Source organism: Juglans regia, unplaced genomic scaffold (assembly GCF_001411555.2).
Source record: "Juglans regia cultivar Chandler unplaced genomic scaffold, Walnut 2.0 Scaffold_277, whole genome shotgun sequence".
Taxonomy (NCBI): Eukaryota; Viridiplantae; Streptophyta; class Magnoliopsida; order Fagales; family Juglandaceae; genus Juglans; species Juglans regia.
This window is the reverse complement of record NW_023357565.1, coordinates 1-8,671: the sequence shown is the minus strand read 5'-3', so window position 1 is coordinate 8,671 and position 8,671 is coordinate 1. Positions and strand designations below refer to the sequence as shown.

The following is an 8,671-nucleotide window of genomic DNA, read 5'->3' as shown; positions in this document are numbered from 1 at the left end:
GGATCCCATCAGAACTCCGCAGTTAAGCGTGCTTGGGCGAGAGTAGTACTAGGATGGGTGACCTCCTGGGAAGTCCTCGTGTTGCACCCCTCGCTTTTGTTTTTTCCGCCTTGCAAGAGGAATTGACAAGAAGGACCACTCGGGAGTGGATTTTTCGAAAATCGCGCCCTGCCCATCGCGTAGCCAAGGGTTTCGATCAGATCGCCGGTTCGCATTCGGATCGGAAATACGCTAGTAGGTCGCACTAGGATTATATGAATTTTAAATAATTGGTTTGATGGGTACGATCATACCAGCACAACTGCACCAGAACCCATCAGGACTCCGCAGTTAAGCGTGTTTGGGCGAGAGTTGTACTAGGATGGGTCACCTCCTGGGAAGTCCTCGTGTTGCACCCCACGTTTTTGTTTTTTCCGCCTTGGGAGAGGCATTGACAATAAGGACAACTCGGGAGTGGATTTTTAGGAAAATCGCGCCCTGCCGATCGCGTAGCTATGGGTTTTGATCAGATCGCCGGTTCGCATTTGGATCGGAAAGACGCTAGTACGTCGCACTAGAATTATATGAATTTTAAATAATTAGTTTGATGGGCGCGATCATACCAGCACTAATGCACCGGATCCCATTTCAACTCCGCATTTATCCGTGCTTGGGCGAGAGTAGTACTAGGATGGGTGACCTCCTGGGAAGTCCCCGTGTTGCACCCCTCGTTTTTGTTTTTTCCGCCTTGCGAGAGGAATTGACAATAAGGACCACTCGGGAGTGGATTTTTGGGAAAATCTCGCCCTGCCCATCGCGTAGCAATGGGTTTGGATCAGATCTCCGTTTGGATTGGGATCGGAAGGACGCTAGTATGTCGCTCAAGGATTATTTGAATTTTAAGTAATTAGTTTGATGGGTGCGATCATAACAGCACTAATGCACCGGATCCCATCAGAACTCCGCAGTTAAGCGTGCTTGGGCGAGAGTAGTACTAGGATGGGTGACCTCCTGGGAAGTCCTCGTGTTGCACCCCTCGTTTTTGTTTTTTCCGCCTTGCGAGATAAATTGACAAGAAGGACCACTCGTGAGTGGATTTTTCGGAAAATCTCGCCCTGCCCATCGGGTAGCGATGGGTTTGGATCAGATCTCCGTTTGGATTGGGATCGGAAGGACGCTAGTAGGTCGCCCTAGGATTATATGAATTTTAAGTAATTAGTTTGATGGGTGCGATCATACCAGCACTAATGCACCAGATCCCATCAGGACTCCGCAGTTAAGCGTGCTTGGGCGAGAGTTGTACTAGGATGGGTCACCTCCTGGGAAGTCCTCGTGTTGCACCCCACGTTTTTGTTTTTTCCGCCTTGGGAGATAAATTGACAAGAAGGACCACTCGGGAGTGGATTTTTGGGAAAATATCGCCCTGCCCATCGTGTAGCTATTGGTTTCGATCAGATCGCCGGTTCGCATTTGGATCGGAAAGACGCTAGTACGTCGCACTTGGATTTTATGAATTTTAAATAATTAGTTTGATGGGCGCGATCGTACCAGCACAAATGCACCGGATCCCATTAGAACTCCGCAGTTAACCGTGCTTGGTTGAGAGTAGTACTAGGATGGGTGACCTCCTCGGAAGTCCTCGTGTTGCACCCCTCGTTTTTTTTTTTTCCGCCTTGCAAGAGGAATTGATAAGAAGGACCACTCGGGAGTGGATTTTTGGGAAAATCTCGCCCTGCCCATCGCGTAGCCATGGGTTTGGATCAGGTCTCCGTTTGGATTGGGATCGGAAGGACGCTAGTATGTCGCTCAAGGATTATTTCAATTTTAAGTAATTAGTTTGATGGGTGCGATCATACCAGCACTAATGCACCGGATCCCATCAGAACTCCGCAGTTAAGCGTGCTTGGGCGAGAGTAGTACTAGGATGGGTGACCTCCTGGGAAGTCCTCGTGTTGCACCCCTCGTTTTTGTTTTTTCCGCCTTGCTAGATAAATTGACAAGAAGGACCACTCGGGAGTGGATTTTTGGGAAAATCTCTCCCTGCCCATCGCGTAGCGATGGGTTTGGATCAGATCTCCGTTTGGATTGGGATCGGAAGGACGCTAGTATGTCGCTCAAGGATTATTTGAATTTTAAGTAATTAGTTTGATGGTTGCGATCATACCAGCACTAATGCAGCGGATCCCATCAGAAATCCGCAGCTAAGCGTGCTTGGGCGAGAGTAGTACTAGGATGAGTGACCTCCTGGGAAGTCCTCGTGTTGCACCCCTCGTTTTTGTTTTTTCCGCCTTGCGAGATAAATTGACAAGAAGGACCACTCGGGAGTGGATTTTTGGGAAAATCTCGCCTTGCCCATCGTGTAGCCAAGGGTTTCGATCAGATCGCCGGTTCGCATTGGGATCGGAAATACGCTAGTAGGTCGCCCTAAGATTATATGAATTTGAAATAATTAGTTTGATGGGTGCGATCATACCAGCACTAATGCACCGGATCCCATCAGAACTCCGCATTCAAGCTTGCTTGGGCGAGAGTAGTACTAGGATGGGTGACCTCCTGGGAAGTCCTCATGTTGCACCCCTCGTTTTTGTTTTTTCCGCCTTACGAGGCGAATTTACAAGAAGGACAACTTGGGAGTGGATTTTTAGGAAAATCACGCCCTGCCCAGCGCGTAGCCAAGGGTTTCGATCAGATCGCCGGTTCGCATTGGGATCGGAAATACGCTAGTAGGTCGCCTAGGATTATATGAATTTTAAATAATTGGTTTGATGGTTGCGATCATACCAGCACTAATGCAGCGGATCCCATCAGAACTCCACAGCTAAGCGTGCTTGGGCGAGAGTAGTACTAGGATGGGTGACCTCATGGGAAGTCCTCGTGTTGCACCCCTCGTTTTTGTTTTTTCCACCTTGTGAGATGAATTGACAAGAAGGACCACTCGGGAGTGGATTTTTAGGAAAATCGAGCCATGCCCATCGCGTACCTATGGCTTTCGATCAGATCGCCGGTTCGCAATTGCATGGGAAAGACGCTATTACGTCGCACTAGGATTATAAGAATTTTAAATAATTAGTTTGATGGGTGCGATCATACCAGCACTAATGCACCGGATCCCATTAGAATTCCGCAGTTAACCGTGCTTGGGCGAGAGTAGTACTAGGATGGGTGACCTCCTGGGAAGTCCTCGTGGTGCACCCCTCGTTTTTGTTTTTTCCGCCTTGCGAGAGGAATTGACAAGAAGGACCAATTGACAAGTGGATTTTTCGAAAAATCGCGCCCTGCCCATCGCGTAGCCAAGGTTTCGATCAGATCGCCGGTTCGCATTGGGATCAGAAATACGCATGTAGATCGCCCTAGGATTATATGAATTTTAAATAATTAGTTTGATGGGTGCGATCATACCAGCACTAATGCACCGGATCCCATCAGAACTCTGCAGTCAAGCTTGCTTGGGCGAGAGTAGTACTAGGATGGGGGACCTCCTCGGATGTCGTCGTGGTGCACCCCTCGTTTTTGTTTTTTCCGCATTGCGAGAGGAATTTACAAGAAGGACAACTTGGGAGTGGATTTTTTGGAAAATCGTGCCCTGCCCATCGCGTAGCCAAGGGTTTCGATCAGATCACCGGTTCGCATTGGGATCGGAAATACGCTAGTAGGTCGCCCTAGGATTATAGGAATTTTAAATAATTGGTTTGATGGGTGCGATCATGCCAGCACAAATGCACCGGAACCCATCAGAACTCTGCAGTTAAGCGTGCTTGGGCGAGAGTAGTACTAGGATGGGTCACCACCTGGGAAGTCCTCGTGTTGCACCCCTCGTTTTTGTTTTTTCCGCCTTGTGAGAGGAATTGACAAGAAGGACAACTCGGGAGTGGATATTTAGGAAAATCGAGCCCTGCCCATCGCGTAGCTATGGGTTTCGATCAGATCGCCTGTTCGCATTTGGATCGGAAAGACGCTAGTACGTCGCACTAGGATTATATGAATTTTAAATAATTAGTTTGACGGGTGCGATCATACCAGCACTAATGCACCGGATCCCATTTCAACTCCGCATTTAACCGTGCTTGGGCGAGAGTAGTACTAGGATGGGTGACCTCCTGGGAAGTCCCCGTGTTGCACCCCTCGTTTTTGTTTTTTCCGCCTTGCGAGAGGAATTGACAATAAGGACCACTCGGGAGTGGATTTTTACGAAAATCGCGCCCTGCCGATCGCGTAGCTATGGGTTTTGATCAGATCGCCGGTTCGCATTTAAATCGGAAAGACGCTAGTACGTCGCACTAGGATTATATGAATTTTAAATAATTAGCTTGATGGCGCGATCATACCAGCACTAATGCACCGGATCCCATTAGAACTCCGCAGTTAACCGTGCTTGGTTGAGAGTAGTACTAGGATGGGTGACCTCCTCGGAAGTCCTCGTGTTGCACCCCTCGTTTTTGTTTTTTCCGCCTTGCAAGAGGAATTGACAAGAAGGACCACTCGGGAGTGGATTTTTGGGAAAAGCTCGCCCTGCCCATCGCGTAGCGATGGGTTTGGATCAGATCTCCGTTTGGATTGGGATCGGAAGGACGCTAGTATGTCGCTCAAGGATTATTTGAATTTTAAGTAATTAGTTTGATGGGTGCGATCATACCAGCACTAATGCACCGGATCCCATCAGAACTCTGCAGTTAAGCGTGCTTGGGCGAGAGTAGTACTAGGATGGGTGACCTCCTGGGAAGTCCTCGTGTTGCACCCCTCGTTTTTGTTTTTCCCGCCTTGGGAGATAAATTGACAAGAAGGACCACTTGGGAGTGGATTTTTGGGAAAATCGAGCCATGCCCATCGCACCTATGGCTTTCGATCAGATCGCCGGTTCGCAATTGCATGGGAAAGACGCTATTACGTCGCACTAGGATTATAAGAATTTTGAATAATTAGTTTGATGGGTGCGATCATACCAGCACTAATGCACCGGATGCCATTAGAATTCCGCAGTTAACCGTGCTTGGGCGAGAGTAGTACTAGCATGGGTGACCTCCTGGGAAGTCCTCGTGGTGCACCCCTCGTTTTTGTTTTTTTCGCCTTGCGAGAGGAATTGACAAGAAGGACCAATTGACAAGTGGATTTTTCGAAAAATCGCGCCCTGCCCATCGCGTAGCCAAGGGTTTCGATCAGATCGCCGGTTCGCATTGGGATCAGAAATACGCATGTAGGTCGCCCTAGGATTATATGAATTTTAAATAATTAGTTTGATGGGTGCGATCATACCAGCACTAATGCACCGGATCCCATCAGAACTCTGCAGTCAAGCTTGCTTGGGCGAGAGTCGTACTAGGATGGGGGACCTCCTCGGATGTCGTCGTGTTGCACCCCTCGTTTTTGTTTTTTCCGCATTGCGAGAGGAATTTACAAGAAGGACAACTTGGGAGTGGATTTTTTGGAAAATCGTGCCCTGCCCATAGCGTAGCCAAGGGTTTCGATCAGATCACCGGTTCGCATTGGGATCGGAAATACGCTAGTAGGTCGCCCTAGGATTATAGGAATTTTAAATAATTGGTTTGATGGGTGCGATCATACCAGCACAAATGCACCGGAACCCATCAGAACTCTGCAGTTAAGCGTGCTTGGGCGAGAGTAGTACTAGGATGGGTCACCACCTGGGAAGTCCTCGTGTTGCACCCCTCGTTTTTGTTTTTTCCGCCATGTGAGAGGAATTGACAAGAAGGACAACTCGGGAGTGGATATTTAGGAAAATTCATCACAATGCTGTGAAATATAGCTGGCGGGTTTCGGGATCAGATCACGTTCGCATTTGAACGGAAAGACGCCAGTACGTCGCATCTAGGCCATATGAATTAATTAGTTTGATGGGTGCGATCATACCAGCACTAATGCACCGGATCCCATCAGAACTCCGCAGTTAAGCGTGCTTGGGCGCGAGTAGTACTAGGATGGGTGACCTCCTGGGAAGTCCTCGTGTTGCACCCCTCGTTTTTGTTTTTTTCGCCTTGCGAGAGGAATTGACAATAAGGACCACTCGGGAGTGGATTTTAGGAAAATTGCGCCCTGCCCATCGTGTAGCCAAGGGTTTCGATCAGATCGTCGGTTCGCATTGGGATCGGAAATATGCTAGTAGGTCGCCCTAGGATTATATGAATTTGAAATAATTACTTTGATGGGTGCGATCATACCAGCACTAATGCACTGGATCCCATTTGAACTCCGCATTTAACCGTACTTGGGCGAGAGTAGTAGTAGGATGTGTGACCTCCTGGGAAGTCCTCGTGTTGCACCCCTCGTTATTGTTTTTTCCGCCTTGCGAGAGGAATTGACAAGAAGGACAACTCGGGAGTGGATTTTGTGAAAAATCGCGCGCTGCCGATCGTGTAGATATGGGTTTCGATCATATCGCCGGTTCGCATTTGGATAGAAAAGACGCTAGTATGTCGCACTAGGATTATATGAATTTTAAATAATTACTTTGACGGGTGCGATCATACCAGCAGTAATGCACCGGATCCCATTTGAACTCCGCATTTTACCGTGCTTGGGAGAGAGTAGTACTAGGATAGGTGACCTCCTGCGAAGTCCTCGTGTTGCACCCCTCGTTTCTGTTTTTTCCGCCTTGCGAGAGGAATTGACAATAAGGACCACTCGGGAGTGGATTTTTAGGAAAATCGCGCCCTGCCCATCGTGTAGCCAAGGGTTTCGATCAGATCGCCGGTTCGCATTGGGATCGGAAATACGCTAGTAGGTCGCCCTAAGATTATGTGAATTTGAAATAATTAGTTTGATGGGTGCGATCATACCAGCACTAATGCACCGGATCCCATCAGAACTCCGCATTCAAGCTTGCTTGGGCGAGAGTAGTACTAGGATGGGTGACCTCCTGGGAAGTCCTCATGTTGCACCCCTCGTTTTTGTTTTTTCCGCCTTACGAGGCGAATTTACAAGAAGGACAACTTGGGCGGATGAAAACTCGCCCTCGCCCAGCGCAGCCAAGGGACGGACGATCGCCGGTTCCGGTACTGGGGATCGAAATACGTTGGTCGCCGGATTAGCGGCGAATTTTAAATAATTAACGATAGAGCCAGATCATTTAGCATCCACGCAGCGGATCCCATCAGAACTCCGCAGCTAAGCGTGCTTGGGCGAGAGTAGTACTAGGATGGGTGACCTCCTGGGAAGTCCTCGTGTTGCACCCCTCGTTTTTGTTTTTTCCACCTTGTGAGATGAATTGACAAGAAGGACCACTCGGGAGGGGATTTTTAGGAAAATCGAGCCATGCCCATCGCGTACCTATGGCTTTCGATCAGATCGCCGGTTCGCAATTGCATGGGAAAGTCGCTATTACGTCGCACTAGGATTATAAGAATTTTGAATAATTAGTTTGATGGGTGCGATCATACCAGCACTAATGCACCGGATCCCATTAGAATTCCGCAGTTAACCGTGCTTGGGCGAGAGTAGTACTAGGATGGGTGACCTCCTGGGAAGTCCTCGTGGTGCACCCCTCGTTTTTGTTTTTTCCGCCTTGCGAGAGAAATTGACAAGAAGGACCAATTGACAAGTGGATTTTTCGAAAAATCGCGCCCTGCCCATCGCGTAGCCAAGGGTTTCGATCAGATCGCCGGTTCACATTGGGATCAGAAATACGCATGTAGGTCGCCCTAGGATTATATGAATTTTAAATAATTAGTTTGATGGGTGCGATCTTACCAGCACTAATGCACCGGATCCCATCAGAACTCTGCAGTCAAGCTTGCTTGGGCGAGAGTAGTACTAGGATGGGGGACCTCCTCGGATGTCGTCGTGTTGCACCCCTCGTTTTTGTTTTTTCCGCATTGCGAGAGGAATTTACAAGAAGGACAACTTGGGAGTGGATTTTTAGGAAAATCGCGCCCTGCCCATCGCGTAGCCAAGGGTTTCGATCAGATCACTGGTTCGCATTGGGATCGGAAATACGCTAGTAGGTCGCCCTAGGATTATATGAATTTTAAATAATTGGTTTGATGGGTGCGATCATACCAGCACAAATGCACCGGAACCCATCAGAACTCCGCAGTTAAGCGTGCCTGGGCGAGAGTAGTACTAGGATGGGTCACCTCCTGGGAAGTCCTCGTGTTGCACCCCTCGTTTTTGTTTTTTCCGCCTTGTGAGAGGAATTGACAAGAAGGACATCTCGGGAGTGGATTTTTAGGAAAATCGCGCCCTGCCCATCGCGTAGCTATGGGGTTCGATCAGATCGCCGGTTCGCATTTGGATCGGAAAGACGCTAGTACGTCGCACTAGGATTATATGAATTTTAAATAATTAGTTTGACGGGTGCGATCATAAAAGCACTAATGCACCGGATCCCATTAGAACTCCGCAGTTAACCGTGCTTGGGCGAGAGTAGTACTAGGATGGGTCACCACCTGGGAAGTCCTCGTGTTGCACCCCTCGTTTTTGTTTTTTCCGCCTTGTGAGAGGAATTGACAAGAAGGACAACTCGGGAGTGGATATTTAGGAAAATCGAGCCCTGCCCATCGCGTAGCTATGGGTTTCGATCAGATCGCCTGTTCGCATTTGGATCGGAAAGACGCTAGTACGTCGCACTAGGATTATATGAATTTTAAATAATTAGTTTGACGGGTGCGATCATACCAGCACTAATGCACCGGATCCCATTTCAACTCCGCATTTAACCGTGCATGGGCGAGAGTAGTAC

The 8,671-nt window shown here is 48.6% G+C and overlaps 25 non-coding genes and 3 pseudogenes across 25 annotated transcripts; all 28 read left to right on the top strand.

Annotated features, from left to right (window-relative positions):
• On the top strand, positions 1-90 carry LOC118345507 (annotated as a pseudogene; the record flags this gene model as incomplete).
• A 189-nt stretch (positions 91-279) lies between these two features.
• On the top strand, positions 280-398 carry LOC118345498. Its single transcript, XR_004799023.1, has one exon. It is a non-coding gene; the product is annotated as a 5S ribosomal RNA (ribosomal RNA).
• Positions 399-588: 190 nt separating this feature from the next.
• Positions 589-707, top strand: LOC118345501. Its single transcript, XR_004799026.1, has one exon. It is a non-coding gene; the product is annotated as a 5S ribosomal RNA (ribosomal RNA).
• A 189-nt stretch (positions 708-896) lies between these two features.
• On the top strand, positions 897-1,015 carry LOC118345508. Its single transcript, XR_004799030.1, has one exon. It is a non-coding gene; the product is annotated as a 5S ribosomal RNA (ribosomal RNA).
• Positions 1,016-1,204: 189 nt separating this feature from the next.
• Positions 1,205-1,323, top strand: LOC118345484. Its single transcript, XR_004799009.1, has one exon. It is a non-coding gene; the product is annotated as a 5S ribosomal RNA (ribosomal RNA).
• A 190-nt stretch (positions 1,324-1,513) lies between these two features.
• Positions 1,514-1,632, top strand: LOC118345497. The gene has a single exon (XR_004799022.1). It is a non-coding gene; the product is annotated as a 5S ribosomal RNA (ribosomal RNA).
• Positions 1,633-1,821: 189 nt separating this feature from the next.
• Positions 1,822-1,940, top strand: LOC118345482. Its single transcript, XR_004799007.1, has one exon. It is a non-coding gene; the product is annotated as a 5S ribosomal RNA (ribosomal RNA).
• Positions 1,941-2,129: 189 nt separating this feature from the next.
• On the top strand, positions 2,130-2,248 carry LOC118345491. The gene has a single exon (XR_004799016.1). It is a non-coding gene; the product is annotated as a 5S ribosomal RNA (ribosomal RNA).
• A 190-nt stretch (positions 2,249-2,438) lies between these two features.
• LOC118345490 lies at positions 2,439-2,557 on the top strand. The gene has a single exon (XR_004799015.1). It is a non-coding gene; the product is annotated as a 5S ribosomal RNA (ribosomal RNA).
• Positions 2,558-2,746: 189 nt separating this feature from the next.
• LOC118345487 lies at positions 2,747-2,865 on the top strand. The gene has a single exon (XR_004799012.1). It is a non-coding gene; the product is annotated as a 5S ribosomal RNA (ribosomal RNA).
• A 190-nt stretch (positions 2,866-3,055) lies between these two features.
• Positions 3,056-3,174, top strand: LOC118345486. The gene has a single exon (XR_004799011.1). It is a non-coding gene; the product is annotated as a 5S ribosomal RNA (ribosomal RNA).
• A 190-nt stretch (positions 3,175-3,364) lies between these two features.
• LOC118345502 lies at positions 3,365-3,483 on the top strand. The gene has a single exon (XR_004799027.1). It is a non-coding gene; the product is annotated as a 5S ribosomal RNA (ribosomal RNA).
• Positions 3,484-3,673: 190 nt separating this feature from the next.
• Positions 3,674-3,792, top strand: LOC118345488. The gene has a single exon (XR_004799013.1). It is a non-coding gene; the product is annotated as a 5S ribosomal RNA (ribosomal RNA).
• A 190-nt stretch (positions 3,793-3,982) lies between these two features.
• Positions 3,983-4,101, top strand: LOC118345494. Its single transcript, XR_004799019.1, has one exon. It is a non-coding gene; the product is annotated as a 5S ribosomal RNA (ribosomal RNA).
• Positions 4,102-4,290: 189 nt separating this feature from the next.
• On the top strand, positions 4,291-4,409 carry LOC118345495. Its single transcript, XR_004799020.1, has one exon. It is a non-coding gene; the product is annotated as a 5S ribosomal RNA (ribosomal RNA).
• Positions 4,410-4,598: 189 nt separating this feature from the next.
• On the top strand, positions 4,599-4,717 carry LOC118345504. The gene has a single exon (XR_004799029.1). It is a non-coding gene; the product is annotated as a 5S ribosomal RNA (ribosomal RNA).
• A 188-nt stretch (positions 4,718-4,905) lies between these two features.
• On the top strand, positions 4,906-5,024 carry LOC118345496. The gene has a single exon (XR_004799021.1). It is a non-coding gene; the product is annotated as a 5S ribosomal RNA (ribosomal RNA).
• Positions 5,025-5,215: 191 nt separating this feature from the next.
• LOC118345503 lies at positions 5,216-5,334 on the top strand. Its single transcript, XR_004799028.1, has one exon. It is a non-coding gene; the product is annotated as a 5S ribosomal RNA (ribosomal RNA).
• A 190-nt stretch (positions 5,335-5,524) lies between these two features.
• On the top strand, positions 5,525-5,643 carry LOC118345483. Its single transcript, XR_004799008.1, has one exon. It is a non-coding gene; the product is annotated as a 5S ribosomal RNA (ribosomal RNA).
• A 187-nt stretch (positions 5,644-5,830) lies between these two features.
• On the top strand, positions 5,831-5,949 carry LOC118345493. Its single transcript, XR_004799018.1, has one exon. It is a non-coding gene; the product is annotated as a 5S ribosomal RNA (ribosomal RNA).
• A 189-nt stretch (positions 5,950-6,138) lies between these two features.
• Positions 6,139-6,257, top strand: LOC118345499. Its single transcript, XR_004799024.1, has one exon. It is a non-coding gene; the product is annotated as a 5S ribosomal RNA (ribosomal RNA).
• Positions 6,258-6,447: 190 nt separating this feature from the next.
• LOC118345505 lies at positions 6,448-6,566 on the top strand (annotated as a pseudogene).
• Positions 6,567-6,756: 190 nt separating this feature from the next.
• LOC118345489 lies at positions 6,757-6,875 on the top strand. The gene has a single exon (XR_004799014.1). It is a non-coding gene; the product is annotated as a 5S ribosomal RNA (ribosomal RNA).
• A 171-nt stretch (positions 6,876-7,046) lies between these two features.
• Positions 7,047-7,166, top strand: LOC118345506 (annotated as a pseudogene).
• Positions 7,167-7,356: 190 nt separating this feature from the next.
• LOC118345485 lies at positions 7,357-7,475 on the top strand. Its single transcript, XR_004799010.1, has one exon. It is a non-coding gene; the product is annotated as a 5S ribosomal RNA (ribosomal RNA).
• Positions 7,476-7,666: 191 nt separating this feature from the next.
• On the top strand, positions 7,667-7,785 carry LOC118345500. Its single transcript, XR_004799025.1, has one exon. It is a non-coding gene; the product is annotated as a 5S ribosomal RNA (ribosomal RNA).
• Positions 7,786-7,975: 190 nt separating this feature from the next.
• Positions 7,976-8,094, top strand: LOC118345509. The gene has a single exon (XR_004799031.1). It is a non-coding gene; the product is annotated as a 5S ribosomal RNA (ribosomal RNA).
• Positions 8,095-8,284: 190 nt separating this feature from the next.
• On the top strand, positions 8,285-8,403 carry LOC118345492. Its single transcript, XR_004799017.1, has one exon. It is a non-coding gene; the product is annotated as a 5S ribosomal RNA (ribosomal RNA).
• The last annotated feature ends 268 nt before the right edge of the window (positions 8,404-8,671 follow it).